Consider the following 14,810-nt stretch of genomic DNA (forward strand, 5'->3'; position numbering starts at 1 on the left):
ACTTCCAAGTTTCCTAAATAACAAAGGGTATATTATGTTGCATGTTTACAGATATTAATGTTAAATGAAGAAATGTTTAGGGGTGATCAATCATGGAGGCTCATCCCTGTGCAACATAGAGAGACACTGTCTCTTCAAAAGAAAAAGTAAAATATTAGCCAGGTGTGGTGGCGCACTGGTGGCACACTCCTGTAGTCTCAGCTAATCAGGAGACTGAGTGAAGAGGGAATTGTTTGAGCCTAGTGGTGCAAGGCTTCTTACTGCACTCCAGCTTGGGTGAGAAAGACCCTGTGTAAAAAAAAGAAAGAAATGTTAAGATTCTTCCAAACTTAAGTTTGTGGGTAGTAATTCTGGAAAGAGCTGTTGCTCTTGAAATAAGAGCCTACAGTTGTTTGCAAAGGAAGGTATCATTTGAGCCAGTGCCACAGTTGTTGAGGAAAGATAGATATTTTGAATCAAATCTTAGTAATTCTCAGCAGAATATTAAAATATAATACATTTTTTATAATTTTAAAACATTTAAAATAGGGACATGTGTATCTTCTCTGTATTGTTCCGGTTTTAGTATATGTGTTGCCAGAGCGAGCACTAAAATATTTTTAGAATAAGGCATGGCTGGCGGTTCATACCTGTAATCCTAACACTTTAGAAGGCAGAGGTGAGAGGACTGCCTGAGCACTGGCATTCCAAATCAGTCTGGGCGGCATGCTCTTTACAGTTAAAAAACAAAAAATTAGCTGTGCGTGGTGGCACACATCTGTAGCCCTATCTTCTTGGAAGGCTGAGGCAGAAGGATTAGGTATACAAGTGGACATTGTACAGGTAGAGGTTTAGGCCTCCCTTTGATCCCCACTTAGCCTGGTTTGAAATCAGGTACCCTTATTGATGTTATGTACCCCCTCACCCTGGGCAGTATCCTGCTACTGCTAATCCCTTTCATATAGTATTAAAGTAAATGGTCAGAGTCTGCTTATGAGTGAGAACATATGGTACTCAGTTCTTTGTTTCTGTGCTAGATTACTGAGTAGAAAAATGTCTTGATAGGTGTATTGCATCAAATGGATGCAAAAAATGGAATTGTTTTTGGAGGTGACTGAAGTTTAAAAATGTAAGAATAAATACATCGTTTTTTATAAATATATTGCAGGATTTTTTTATACTTTCTGTATTTTAATTTATGTCTTTTGTTGGCAGCTGTAATTAGACAGAAGCATAAGGGGTCATCCTATTCTTCTTCCTAATAGAATTTGTAGTAGGAGTTTTTTGAAATACTATGAATTTTGTGAATAGGAGTATTGTATTTCAAAGTGGATATTTGAAAAAATAAGTAGAAAGAAGTATGTGAGAACTTTTACCTAAAAAGATTGTTACAATGGAAACATAAAAGACCATGAATAGCCAAAACAATTATTAGCAAAAGAAACAAAGAGGGAGATATTATACTTCCAGACTTCAAACTCTGCTATAAAGCTACAGTAATCAAAACAGCGTGGTATTGGTACAAGAACAGGCATATGGACCAATGAAACTGGATGGAGACTCTGGAAGCAAAACCTCAATTTCTCAACCAACTCATCTTCGACAAAGCTGCCACCAACAACCAGTGAGAAGAGGAGAACCTATTCAGTAAACGGTGCTGGGAAAACTAACTGACCACATGCAGAAGACTGAAACAGGACCCCTACATTACCATACACAAAAATCAACTCTAAATGGATCAAAGCTCTAAATGTAAAAACTATAAGAATCCTAGAAGAAAATGTTGAAAACACCCTTACGGAAATTGGAATAGGCAGCCAATTCCTGATCAACTCTCCAAAAGTGAATACCATAAAAGATAAGATAGGCAAGTGGGACCTCATCAAACTGAAAAGCTTCTGCAAAGCCAAAGAAACCATCAAGAGAGTGGGAAGACAGCCCACGGAATGGAAAAAATATTTGCCAACTATAAATCTGACAAAGGCCTGACATCCAGGATCTACAAGGAACTCAAATGTGCTGAAAGGAAAAAAAACAACCCTATTAAAATATGAGCAAAAGATATGAATAGACACTTCTCAGAAGACATACAAGCAGATACATGAAAAAATGCTTAGCCTCACTAATCATCAAAGAAATGTAAATCAAAAGCACACTGAGATACCACCTAACTCCAGTCAGAATGGCCATCATCAGTAACTCAGAAAAACAACAGATGCTGGAGAGGATGTGGGGAAAGGAAACCCTTCTACACTGTTGGTGAGAATGTAAACTAGTACAATCCCTATGGAAAACAGTGTGGCGATTTCTAGAAAATCTGAAAATCTACTTTCCATATGACTTAGCATTCCCCTTCTGGGAATATACCTGGGGAAATTTAAATCACTCTATAATAAAGATACCTGCACACACATGTTTATTGCAGCATTATTTACAATAGCAAAAATATAGAACCAACCATGCTGCCCATCGAAAATGAACTGGTAAAGAAAATGGGGTATGGTGGAATATTATGCAGCCATAAAGAAAAATTAGCCAGGCTCGGTGGCTCAGCCGGTAATCCTGCGCCTTTGGGAGGCTGAGGTGAGTGGATTGCCTGAGCCCACGCGTTTGAGACCTGCCTGGGCAGGCAAGACCTCACCTCTACAATAAAATCAAAAAATTAGCCGGGCGTTGTAACGCACACCTGTAATTCCAGCTACTCGGAAGGCTGAGGCGGAAGGATTGCCGGAGCCCAGCAGGTCGAGGCTGGGCGACAGAGTGAGACTCCAACTCAAAAAAAGAAAAAGAAAAAGAAAATGACAAACTTTGCAGCAACCTGGATGCAATTAGAGTCTATAATACTCAATGACTTATCACAGAAACAAAAGATCTGAGTACCACATGTACTCACTTATAAGTGGACCCTGAACATTTATCATAATACTATAAGAAAGGGATTGACTGTAGTGGGACACTGCCAGGGGAGGAGGGAGTATATAACATCAATAAGGGTACCCACACATTACCTGTATGATGACCACATATGTTTCTAAGCCTCATTTGTACCCCACCTTTTTACAATAAAATAATTAAAAAAATAAGACTGTTACAATAAACTTCATCTTTTTAGTAGAATGTATGTATACACTGTTGTAGTGAATTACTTATTTTGTTGTCTGTATATATACATTTAAACCTTTTCATTCATTATATCTTATTTCCTAAATCATGTACTTTTGAGCAGACATCATGTCTTTATTTTATGGCCTTCTCATCACTTAGCTAATCTTTCTGTCTTTCATAGAGTTGGTGGTTAACAGCCACCAACTCTGCATGAGTGGGAAAGTCGCTTGATAAAGACTTTTTAAAAAGTTTATATATGTATTGGATGCAGCACTTGTAAACTGGGTAGAGGAAAGAGTACTGTGGTCACTCAGAAACTGAATAAAGTTTCCTTCTGACCTGACATGAAATCTGGAGATTTCTTCCGAGCCTCAGTTTCTTCATTTTAGTAAAACCTTAAAATTTAGACAAGATAATGTTTTAAGTTCCCTTCCTGCTTTAAACTTCTACAAAATATATTCATATACTAAGTTTAATAAATCAAAACACTATCTGGTCATTAACAAACCATTTTTATCTGCCTGTGTGTTAAATTGAGTATATTAATAATTAAATAAAAAATGGTTTCTACCTAATATGTGATTTGCATACAATATAGAAGATACCAAAATTTTGTAATGTAATTGTTTAGAGAATGTACAAGTTTCTGTCTTTCTGATTTTGACAAATAATTCTTACAGCCTTAACAGTAAATTTCCAAACTGTTTAAAACTAATGGTTAGACATTTGATTGGAAGTTTTCTTTGTGATTTGGGATTTGAGTTTTCCCTACTCCTGAAATATGAGGTTATCAAGAATATGGCCCTTATCACCTGTAAAAGGCATATATGTTGGTTCCTGACTGGAGGTGGGTTAGTCTGGAAGCGTCTCAACTTTATCTCTGTTATATCATGAGTCAGGTAGCAGAAATGTAGGACACTTTTAACTCGACCAACCAGCAAACTGTGAGAAGCCAAGGTAAGACTTTAGGAAGCACAAATAGATGCCTGATCATAAAGAAGAGCTAGGAAATAAATTTGAATTGTATAAAAATGCTATTGTTATGAATGTGTAAAAACAACATTTAAAAAAATACTAATGGTAGTTAGATCTCTGCCAACAAAATTTGAGCAAATGTGAGCAAAAATTTCCAAAGGAAACGAATATTTACTTAGTACTACTTTGTGTCAAGTATAGTGTAATACACATTGTTAAAGTACATTTCACTTGACTGTTTGTCTCAGTAGTGGATTTTCTAGGATGTAGTATTCTTTATTCTTGCCTGACTCCTCTTTACACAGAAATTAAAATCCTGCCAAAGCTGTTTTTAAATAAGTCTGAAGAGATACTGGCTAGTTGGATTGCTTATTGAACCGTAAGAAAAAGGAAGAGCTGGCATGTGTTTGTGTTATTTTTGTAGCCCCAAAATAACTGTAATTTTGTAGGAGCTGATCATTGCTTTGAGTTTAGTGTCTTAGATATGATTTTAATGTGAGATACCAGCTAGCATTAACCATGCCTTACCTGGAAGAAAGGGAGCGAGTGAGTTAAAAAAAAACAAAACCCAAAAAACCCAAATCCGAGTTTTCTCCCTCCTGCTTTGAAAGGGGATGAAAATAAGTCTGTAAAAGTGTCTGATTGTCTTTAATTCCTTTGGAGAAATCCTTTCTTCTAAAAGTTAATCTAAAACAGGTTTGTATCTGGTAGCTTATTTAGTAGTGTGGCTTTTAAGGCTATAGTTTCTGGAGTTGGTGACATAGACAGTGAATGTCATAGTATGCCAAGTAGAAAAGTCTATCTATTACTTTCCTTAATTGTAAGTTATATTTTATGCTAAACTACTGCATGTGCAGTCGAGTCTTTTGTGAGATGAAAGCCTTAGCTCAGATTTAATCCGGATTCATAATCAACCTTGTTTTTTTCTTAAGGTTGATGTGCTATTTCTTAAAGGTGCAACGAGGATTTTATATGATGAAAGATTACTTAAATGTTTATTCTGTTTCATTATATCTGAAGATTCATTATATTAACTGTGTTGAATGAGTGTGTTTAGTTTATTTTATTATAATATACTTGTTTGAATTGTTTTAAGCATCAGTGAAACCTTGTATAGTGTGATATTTATAAAGTGATAAATATGTTTGAAAGTTATTGGGTCATCACATATGCAGTTCCTCGAATACTGATTCAGCTAGTTGTGTTGTAAGCTCTTTAATTTCTTAAAGTCAATCTTGACTTATTTAGGTTGATACATATTTTTGATACTTGTATAAAGGAATAAAGTTAAGTTGTTAGTTTGTGTGCATCTCTGAAATCTTAAATTATAATCACTTTGCATTAGTAAATTTCCTAAACAGTTTGTACTGAACTAACAAATCAAATATAAACACAAGTTCTGGCAAATCAAGAATCTAAGTTATAATGGTTTGGGACAGATAGTTGTGTTATATATTAATAGCCATATTCATTGTCAGATTTTTATTTTATTGTTAATTTATTTATTTATGAATGACAGGATCTTGCTGTGTTGTCTAGACTGGACTTGAACTCCTAGGCTCAAGTGATCTTCCTGTCTTAGCTGAGTAACTGGGGCTACAAGTGTGTACCACTGTGCCTGGCAGGTTTTTGTTTTGTTTTGTTTGAAAGAAGCTGTAAACCACAAATTCAGGTAAATAGAATTTTGATCTCTGGATTGAATGATCAGATACATTATGCATTTCCTTTTTTCCCCCCCCAATAAAGATGGGGTCTTGCTGTGTTGCCTAGGTTGGTGTCAAACTCCTGAACTCAAGTGTTCCTCCTGCCTTGGCCTCCCAAAGTGCTGGGATTATAGGCATGAGCCACCATGCCCAGCTTATTTCCTTTAGTTTTAAGTGTTCAAATTCTCAAGGGATGCTTCTATAGTTTTAATAGTTTACTAAATCTGTTCACATTTTCATTTGTTTAAACCCTTTAGTTGTTTTATATGTTTATTAAGCATCTAATATATTTTCAACACTTAATGGTCATTAGGAATATAATAGCTGATCAAGATGTGTCCTTGTTATAGAGTTTATGACCTCATGGGAAAGACAGGTATTGGATTAGGAATGATAGCTGTGATAAGTATTAAGAAAGGAACGTTTAAACGATTGCTGTGAGAGTATAGGAGGTGTCATCTTATCTGGAATCAGAGAATGCCACTCTTAGGAAGTGACATTTAAAATGATTCTGAAAAGACGACTGGAAAAGGTTTGGTTAGGCAAAGAAGGGGAGGAAATATGTTCTAGACAGGAAATAGCATGTGCAAAAATACTGAAATGAAAAGTGGCATGTTCATGAAATTGAAGGAATTTCAGTAGGACTGGTGCTTAAAATGTGAGGAAGAATGATTTTAAATGAGGCTAGAGGTATAAGCTTTAGCCACATCTTTGAGAGTTTACGTAAGTCATAGTGACAGTTTTTTACTTAGCTATGAAAGTTACTTAATGAAGTTGAAAAAAATTGTCTGGTTGCAAACAAAGAATAATTTAGAAGGTAATAAGACCAGATGCACTGAGGCTAGTCAGGAAGCAATTGTACTAGTCCATATGGGAGATTGTTTTGAATTAAGATGATCCTAGAGATGATGAAAGAGAATGAATGGATAAGAGAGAAACTTTGAAAGAAAAATAGTTGGATTTGGTTGGTATGTAGTGAGGTATAAAGAGTAGTTAAGACTACTAGACTTTTCTGGTGTGAGCAACTCGGTGGCTACTGGGGCCATTAACTGATAGGGAATCCTGGAACAGCCATAAATTTAAGTAGTGACCATAAGTTTGGTTTTGGAGGTGTTTTGTGAGGTTCATGAAGAGGCCTTAGGAGAAAACTTTGCTAAATGCCAACATTTTAAGGGTTAGGTGGGGAAGGGAATGCAGAAACTAGAGTTGAGAGCATGATATTCTAGAAGCCAGGGAAGAGAGTGTTTCAGGGAGGGGAGTGGTCTGTTGTTGCCTCTTGCTCAATTCCCAATATTATTAGTCCATATTATTCTTTGAATTTTTCTAGTTCTATTTGATCTTGCTAGATCTCATTATACAGAGTAATCCATATTTGGATGTATCATAGCCATATAAAAGGATAAAGAAATAACATTTTTTGTTTGAGTCTCTGATGAGGTATAACAACAGCCAGTTTATTTTGGGGCATTTTGGTTACAAGAGCATAATGGGCCAATATCTTTTTTTTATTTTTTTGAGTTGGCGTCTCACTCTGTCTCCCAGGTTGGAGTGCAGTGGCACGTTCATGGCCACTCCCAGTGTTGACCTGCTGGGCTCTGACCATCCTTTTGCCTCAGCCTTCCAACTAGCTGGAACTACAGGCATGCGCTACCACGCCTGGCTAATATTTTGATTTATTGTGGAGATGAGATATCTTGCCAAGTTGCCTGGACTGGTCTCGAACCTGCGGGCTCAGACAATCCACTCACCTCAGTCTCTCAAAATGCTGGGATTACAGGCTGAGCCACCGAGCCTGGCCTTGGCCAATATCTTTAAGAACCATTTCTACTAATTCTACAGTAATCGATTGCAAGGATCTAGTTATCGTTTAAGTCTAGTTTAGCTAATTTCTTCCTAAATTTGTGAAAGTATAAACATTTTGCTTGTCCATAATAAAATTGTTCTGTCCATATATATCAATTCCAAAATATTTTTATGTTTTAGTTTCTCAAATAGCCTTCTCTTGCCTGTCAAACTGAGTGAATTTTTCATATTCTTTTTTTTTTTTCTTTTGAGTTGGAGTCTCACTCTGTCGCCTAGACTGGAGTACAGTGGCACACTCCCGGCCACCACAGCCTCAAACTGCTGGGCTCTGGCGATCCTTCCGCCTCAGCTTTCTAAGTAGCCGGAACTACAGGCGCTTGCTACCACACCCAGCTATTTTTTTTTTATTTATTGTAGAGACGAGGTCTCTCCAAGTTGCCCAGGCGGTTCTTGAACCTGCAGGCTCAGGCGGTTCTCTTGCCTCGGCCTCCCAAAGTGCTGGTATTACAGGCTGAGCCACCGAGCCCGGTCTCTTTCAGATTCTTTATCTTGAGAGAGCTTAGAGGTCACTTTGTCCAGCTTAATATTGGATGGCATTTTGAGACATGGGTGTATATTGCTAGTTTTACTTATTTGTTCCCCTTCTTTTAGATTCCTTTCCACTGACACATTCTTTTCTTAGATATAATTTCGCTGATAATGCTTTGTATTTATCTTTCACCAGGAAGATGTTTGGCAATTTGCCTGAAGCTCCCTTATATGTCCTAAGTAGGAAACTATAGTTTGGTGTGGTGGAAAGGTCTTTGGGTGACTAACTGAAGACCTTGATTCAGATTCATATTCTGATTTTGTGTAATCTTGGTCAAGTCAGCTTTCTCTGATTTGTTAAATTAGTAATTTTAGGTGATCTTATTATTTTATACATCAGATTTACCTTAGATAACTGAAGACTGGAAGTCTTCCTCTTATTTCCTGTCAATATTTCAGTATTTTATATATAGTACATTTTATATCCAGCATATTTTTTAATATACAGTAGTTTGCTTGATTTAATTATATAGTCGCATGAGTTTGGAAAGTATTTTTAGAAACCCTTTTTTCTTTCTAATAAATAATTTACTTATTCTGTAATCATGTATAATTGTGTAGTATTCATGTGGTCTGTAGTTATGCCATTATGGCAAGTTCTTCCCATTGGCTTTGCTTTATATGAAGACTCACGTTGTTCTATTTGTCTTCGTGCACAGGATGAAGTTACTCATTTTACCCCATGTTTTAGTTTCACTTCTATCTTCATCAGGAACTCTTATAGATTTGCGTTTATGTATTTTTGCTTATTTGAGGTAATTTATCTATCTCAGGGCCATTAGTTAAGCCAGGAACAGTGTTTTTCAAACTGTAGAGTCCTAGAATTTCTGTGGATGATACCTTAGGTACTGCCCAGCGGTGTGTACATTGGCTGACTCTCCTTTCCCCCTTCTCCAGACCTGTTTCCATGCACTTCCTCCCATCTCCTCTCAATAGTGGACTTTTTTTTTTTTTTTTTTGGTTGAGTTGGAGTCTCACTCGGTCACCCAGACTGGAGTGCAGTGGCCGCTCCCGGCCACCGCAGCCTCGCCTGCTGGCCTCCGGCGATCTTTCCGCCTCAGCCTTCCCGGTAGCCGGAATTACAGGCAAGCGCTACCACGCCCGGCTGATTTTTTGATTTATTGTAGAGATGAGGTCTCGCTGCCCAGGCGGGTCTCGAACCCGCGGGCTCAGGCAATCCACTCACCTCAGCCTCCCAAAGGCACGGGATTACAGGCTGAGCCACCGAGCCCGGCTAATAGTGGACTTCTATAAGATAATTTGAAAATAGAACTTTTCTGTTTCAAAAAGTACACTAATGGAAGTACACTAGATAATTGACTCATGGTAAAATTTGATGTTAGTATTGGCAACTTGTTTTAAAAATAATTTGAATGGAGACTCTCTCAAGCATCTTTATTAAGAAGAAGGTACAAGTTAAGAGGAAATGAGCATCTGCAGATATTAGAAGTCACCTTATCTAAAGCTTATCTTTGATGACAGTATAATATATAGTAATAATAATAAAAGAACTAAACTTGCTGAAAGAAACATAGTAAAAAGGGATAGAGTTTAGCCATATTTCTTGAAAGTGGCTAAAGCATTAATAATCAAAGCTACTTTCTTATGTTGGTGTTATAAAGCACAATTTATTGTCAAAGTCACATGAGGTTGTATTTTCATTTTTATGTCTTAGATTTTTTTCAGATTTTAAAAGGTGACTTAGTGGAGACTGATAATGTATTAAGACTACTATAGCACTTATCATGTGTTAGCTTGACTTTTTCATCACATACTTGAGAGACATTTGTGATACAGTAGAAAGTGCAATATACAGCAACCAAGTACTAGAGTTCTAGTCCTATTTCTAGTCTTGTGATCTTGAGTTGTACCCTCTGATTCAAATATTCATATCTCCTTTCACTGTTACCGTGAAGGTGAGATATAATAATATATGTAAAAGTGCTCTGAAAACCACAGCCCCCTATAGTTTATAAATTTAAGAGGAATATTATAATCTCATCAGTATCTTCACAGTACCACCATCTCAACCAAACCTCTTTGGGCTTTTACCATTAAGAAAGATAGCCACACAATTTGACACAGTTTGATTTTATTCCTCAGCTTCTTGGAATGCAATGATTTAAAAAAATTCTTTATTTTTATTGCAGTAAAATAACATTAAAATCACCATTTTAAAGTGTACAATTCAGTGGCATTAACTACATTCACTGTGTTGTGTGACCACCACTATACATCATCCCAAACAGAAGCTATGCACCCACTGAACAGTAACTTCCCCATTATTCTCTCCTACTTCAGTTTCTGGCAACCAACCATTCTACTAGCTGTCTTAATGAATTTGCCAATACTAGGTACCTCATATAAATGGAATCATAAAATATTTATGACTGACTTACTTCACTTACCATAATGCCTGACTTATTTCACTGACTTATGTTTGACCTATTTAACTTACCATAATGTTGCCAGAGTTCATCTAGGTTGTAGCAAGTATCAGCATTTCATTACTTTTTAGGACTGAACAATATTCTATTGTAGGTATATATACAGTTTAAAAGTTCATTCATGGACATTTGGGTTGTTTCTGTTTTTTGGCTACTATGAATAATGTTGCTGTGAATGTTGATATGCAAGTAATCTGTTTGAGTTCCTGCTTTCAGTTTCTTTAAATATATACATGGGGGCAACCCCTTTGGGTCCCTTCCCACTGTAGGAGCTTTTCTGTCCTCTCAATAAATCCTGCTTTAAAAAAAAATATATATATATATGTGAAATTGTTGGCTCATATGGCAATTCTGTGTTTAACTTTTTGAGGGACACCAGACTGTTTTTCTAGAATACAGTGACTTTTAAAGACAGTGTTTGCTGTAGTTTTTCTTACCTTTGAGCCAAAGTTTCAACAATTCAGGAATCAGATTACGTTTTCAGATAGCTTTCTATTGAGGGCTTGTTGAAAAACTAATAAGGTAGTATGTGGTTTGTCAGTCAGCTACTTTTTAATTATTATTTTGTAATATGTTTTGTAACAGGAATATTACAAAGAATTTGCATTTTATAAAATACTAAAATGGCATAAAGATTAAACTATCAGACAGATGATAGTGGAATTAAAATTGGAATCCAGTGGTTTGGTTAATGCAGTAAATTATGTCCAACTTCTGATTATTTATTTAAGTTTATTTAATTAATTCAGTCTAGCTTCTTTCTACTATTTTTTTTTGAGTTGGAGTCTCACTCTATCGCTCAGACTGCAGTGCAATGGCCGCTCCCGGCCACCGCAACCTCGACCTGCTGGGCTCCGGCGATCCTTCCGCCTCAGCCTTCCCAGTAGCTGGAATTACAGGCATGCGATACCACGCCCGGCTGATTTTTTGATTTATTGTAGAGATGAGGTCTCGCTGCCCAGGCGGGTCTCAAACCCGCGGGCTCAGGCAATTCACTCACCTCAGCCTCCCAAAGGCGCGGGATTACAGGCTGAGCCACCGAGCCCGGCTTCTTTCTACTATTTACCTGCCTTCTAAGCTCTCCCTCATTCCTTTTTCTGTTCATGTATATTTTAGATGCAAATTAATTTTAATATTAATAGAATTTGGGGATATGACTTAGATTTAGTTTTTAAGTGATCTGTACTTCTAATTGACTCTGTGCATATATTATTTGGCCTAATTTTACATATAGTTTTAACCTAATTTAGATTGATAACTGGGAATCATGTTTTGTATGAAGGTGAATTTTAAAAATTTTATTTTTATTGATCTATTGATTGAGTTGGGGTTTTACTATGTTACCCAGAAGTGCAGTGGCATGATCATGGCTCACTGCAGCCTTGACCTCCTGGACTTAGGCAATCCTTCTGTCTCAGCCTCCCAAGTAGCTGGGACTGCAAGCATATACTAGTAACACTCTGAAATCTTTCTCCTGTGTTTTCTGTAGTAGTTTTATAGTCTTGGTTCTTACATTTAAATCTTTAATTCATCTTGAGTTGATTTTTGCATATGTGAGAGATAAGGGATTAGTTTCATTTTTCTGCATATGATTATCTAATTTTTGTAGCAGCATTTATTGAAGAGGGTGTCCTTTCTCCAGTGTATGTTCTTGAGGTCTTTGTTGAAAATCAATTGGCTGTAAATATGTGGATTTATTTCCGAGTTCTCTATTCTGTTCCATTGGTCTATGTGTCTGTCTTTATACCAATACTACACTGTTTTGGCTACTGTAGCCTTGTATTATATTTTGAAGTCAGGTATTGTGATGTCTCCTGCATTGCTATTTTTACTCAGGATTACTTGGGCTATTCAGGCTCTTTTTTTTTTTGGTTCCATGCAAATTTTAAGATTGCTTTTTCTATCTCTATAAAAATGGCATTGGTATTTTGATAGGGATTGCATTGAATCTGTAGATAGCTTTTGGTAGTATGGCCATTTTCACAACATAAGATGTCTTTTCATTTTTTGTGTTCTTTTTAGTTTTTCAGTGTTTTATTGTTTCCTTTGTAGAGTTCTTTCACCTGCTTGGTTTAATTTATTCTCAGGTATTTTATTTATTTTGTAGCTTTCGTTAAGTAGGATTACCTTTTTGATTTACTTCCCAGCAAGTTTGTTATTAGTGTATAGAAACACTACTGATTTTTGTATGCTTATTTTTTAATCTGCAGTGTTACTGAGTTTATCAGAATTTAGAGTTTTTTGGTGGAATCTTTAGGTTTTTCTAGATATTATAAGATCATGTTGTCTGTAAAGAAGGACAGTTTGATTTCTGCTTTTCCAGTTTGGATGCTTTTTATTTTTTTCTCTTGCCTGATTGTTCTCATTCCAGTACTATGTTGAATAGGAGTTGTCTTGTTCCATTTTCTCCATTCAGTATGATATTAACTGTGGGTTTGCCATAAATAACCTTTATTATGTTGAAGTATATTCCTTCTATGCCTAGTTGGTTGAGAGTTTTTTCTTAATCATGAAATAATGTTTAATTTTATTAAATGCTTTTTCTGCATTTGTTGAGGTGATAATATCACATTTATTTGTTTTGTTGAACCATCATTGCCTTCCTAGGATAATTCCCACTTGATCATGTTGCATTATCTTTTTGATATGCTGTTGGATTTGGTTTGCTGGTATTTTGTTGAGGATTTTTATGTTTATGTTCAATAGGAATGTTGGCCTGTAGTTTTCTTTTTTTTGGAATAGTTTGAGAACAATTGGTGTTAGTGCCTCTTTGTAAATTTGATAGAATTAGACAGTGAAGCCATCAGGGCCTGGACTTTTCTTTTTTGGCAGACTTTTTACTACTGACTCAGTTTCATTACTTGTCATTGGTCTTTCAGGTTTTCTGTTTCTTCCTGATTTAATCTTGGTACGTTGTATGTGTCTGGGAATTTACCCACTTCCTTTAGGTTTTCCAGTTTGTTAGTGTATAGTTGTTTTAATAGTCTCTGATGTCTGTGGGGCATCAGGCATGTGGAGATACCAGGGCAGTTTGGTTCCATGGCAGGATGCAGTCTGGTAGGGGCTGGGCTCAATGTGCTGTAATGTAACTATTGGGACTTGGGCCTTTGTGAGCTCTCTTTCTGGAATAATGTCATTGTGTAGTCTCTAGGCAGCTCCCTATGTTAGTATGAGATGATTTTCTTATTATGAAATCAATATCAGGGTTGAAAGGGACCTACTTCATATGTTCTTAAATTCTCTTTTTATCCTTCTGGGGCTCTAAGGATAGGTTTTCTAGCCTAAAGTAGTTGTCACAGCATGTGGGAAGCCCCAGGAATTTTTTGGGCAACAGTTTTTGGCAAGAGGAAAGTGAATACAGCCTGAAAATAAAAGGGTGCTAAGATTGACATGAAATTAAAGAGAAAATAGGTAATGATAAAAATGAACACAATTTTGAAGCTAATAAGTATATACTACTGACTCTTCATTAATTAAAACATACTCAAGTATGTAGTCTGAGGTGTGAGTTCTTACAAATGTATATACTTAAGTAACTATCATTAAATTCAAGATATAGAGCATTTCCATCATATAAAAAAATTTTGCCATTACTTTTTACTCTTAGTCTCTCTCTGCCCTAGGCAACTACTGGTTGCTTTCTGTCATTATAGATAGGTTACGTATTAATGGAATTAATTAAAAAGTTACATACTAATGGAATTATACTATGTATATTCTTTTGTGTCTTTATATGTAAAATGGCATATAGTATTTTCAGCAGTTTGGGCTTTACTGCTGAGTAGTGTGACAGTTTATGAATAAACTACATTCTTTATTTCTCTTTACTTATTGTTAGACATTTAGGTTATTTCCAGTTTTTGGCTATTATAAATAAAGCTGCTATGGACATTTCTGTTCACTTGTCTGTGTGGACATACATATATGCTTTATGTTTTCCACTGCTGAGTCAGTATATTTAGCTTCATAAGAAAATACTTAATAGTTTTACAAGCTGATTGTATCATTTTTTACTTCCATCAGCAATATGTGAGTTCCAGGTAACAACATTTGGAGATGTTATTCTAGCAAGCGGTGTAGTGTTATTTTATTCTGTTTTTAATTTGCATCTCTGTTGATTAATAATTTTACATAGGTTTCCACATACTTGTTTGCTACCTGTATATCTTATTTTGGGAAAGAATTGTTCAAACTCTTGACTTTTTTTGAA

Source organism: Carlito syrichta, unplaced genomic scaffold (assembly GCF_000164805.1).
Source record: "Carlito syrichta isolate Samal-C Ts95f unplaced genomic scaffold, Tarsius_syrichta-2.0.1 Scaffold4872, whole genome shotgun sequence".
NCBI lineage: Eukaryota > Metazoa > Chordata > Mammalia > Primates > Tarsiidae > Carlito > Carlito syrichta.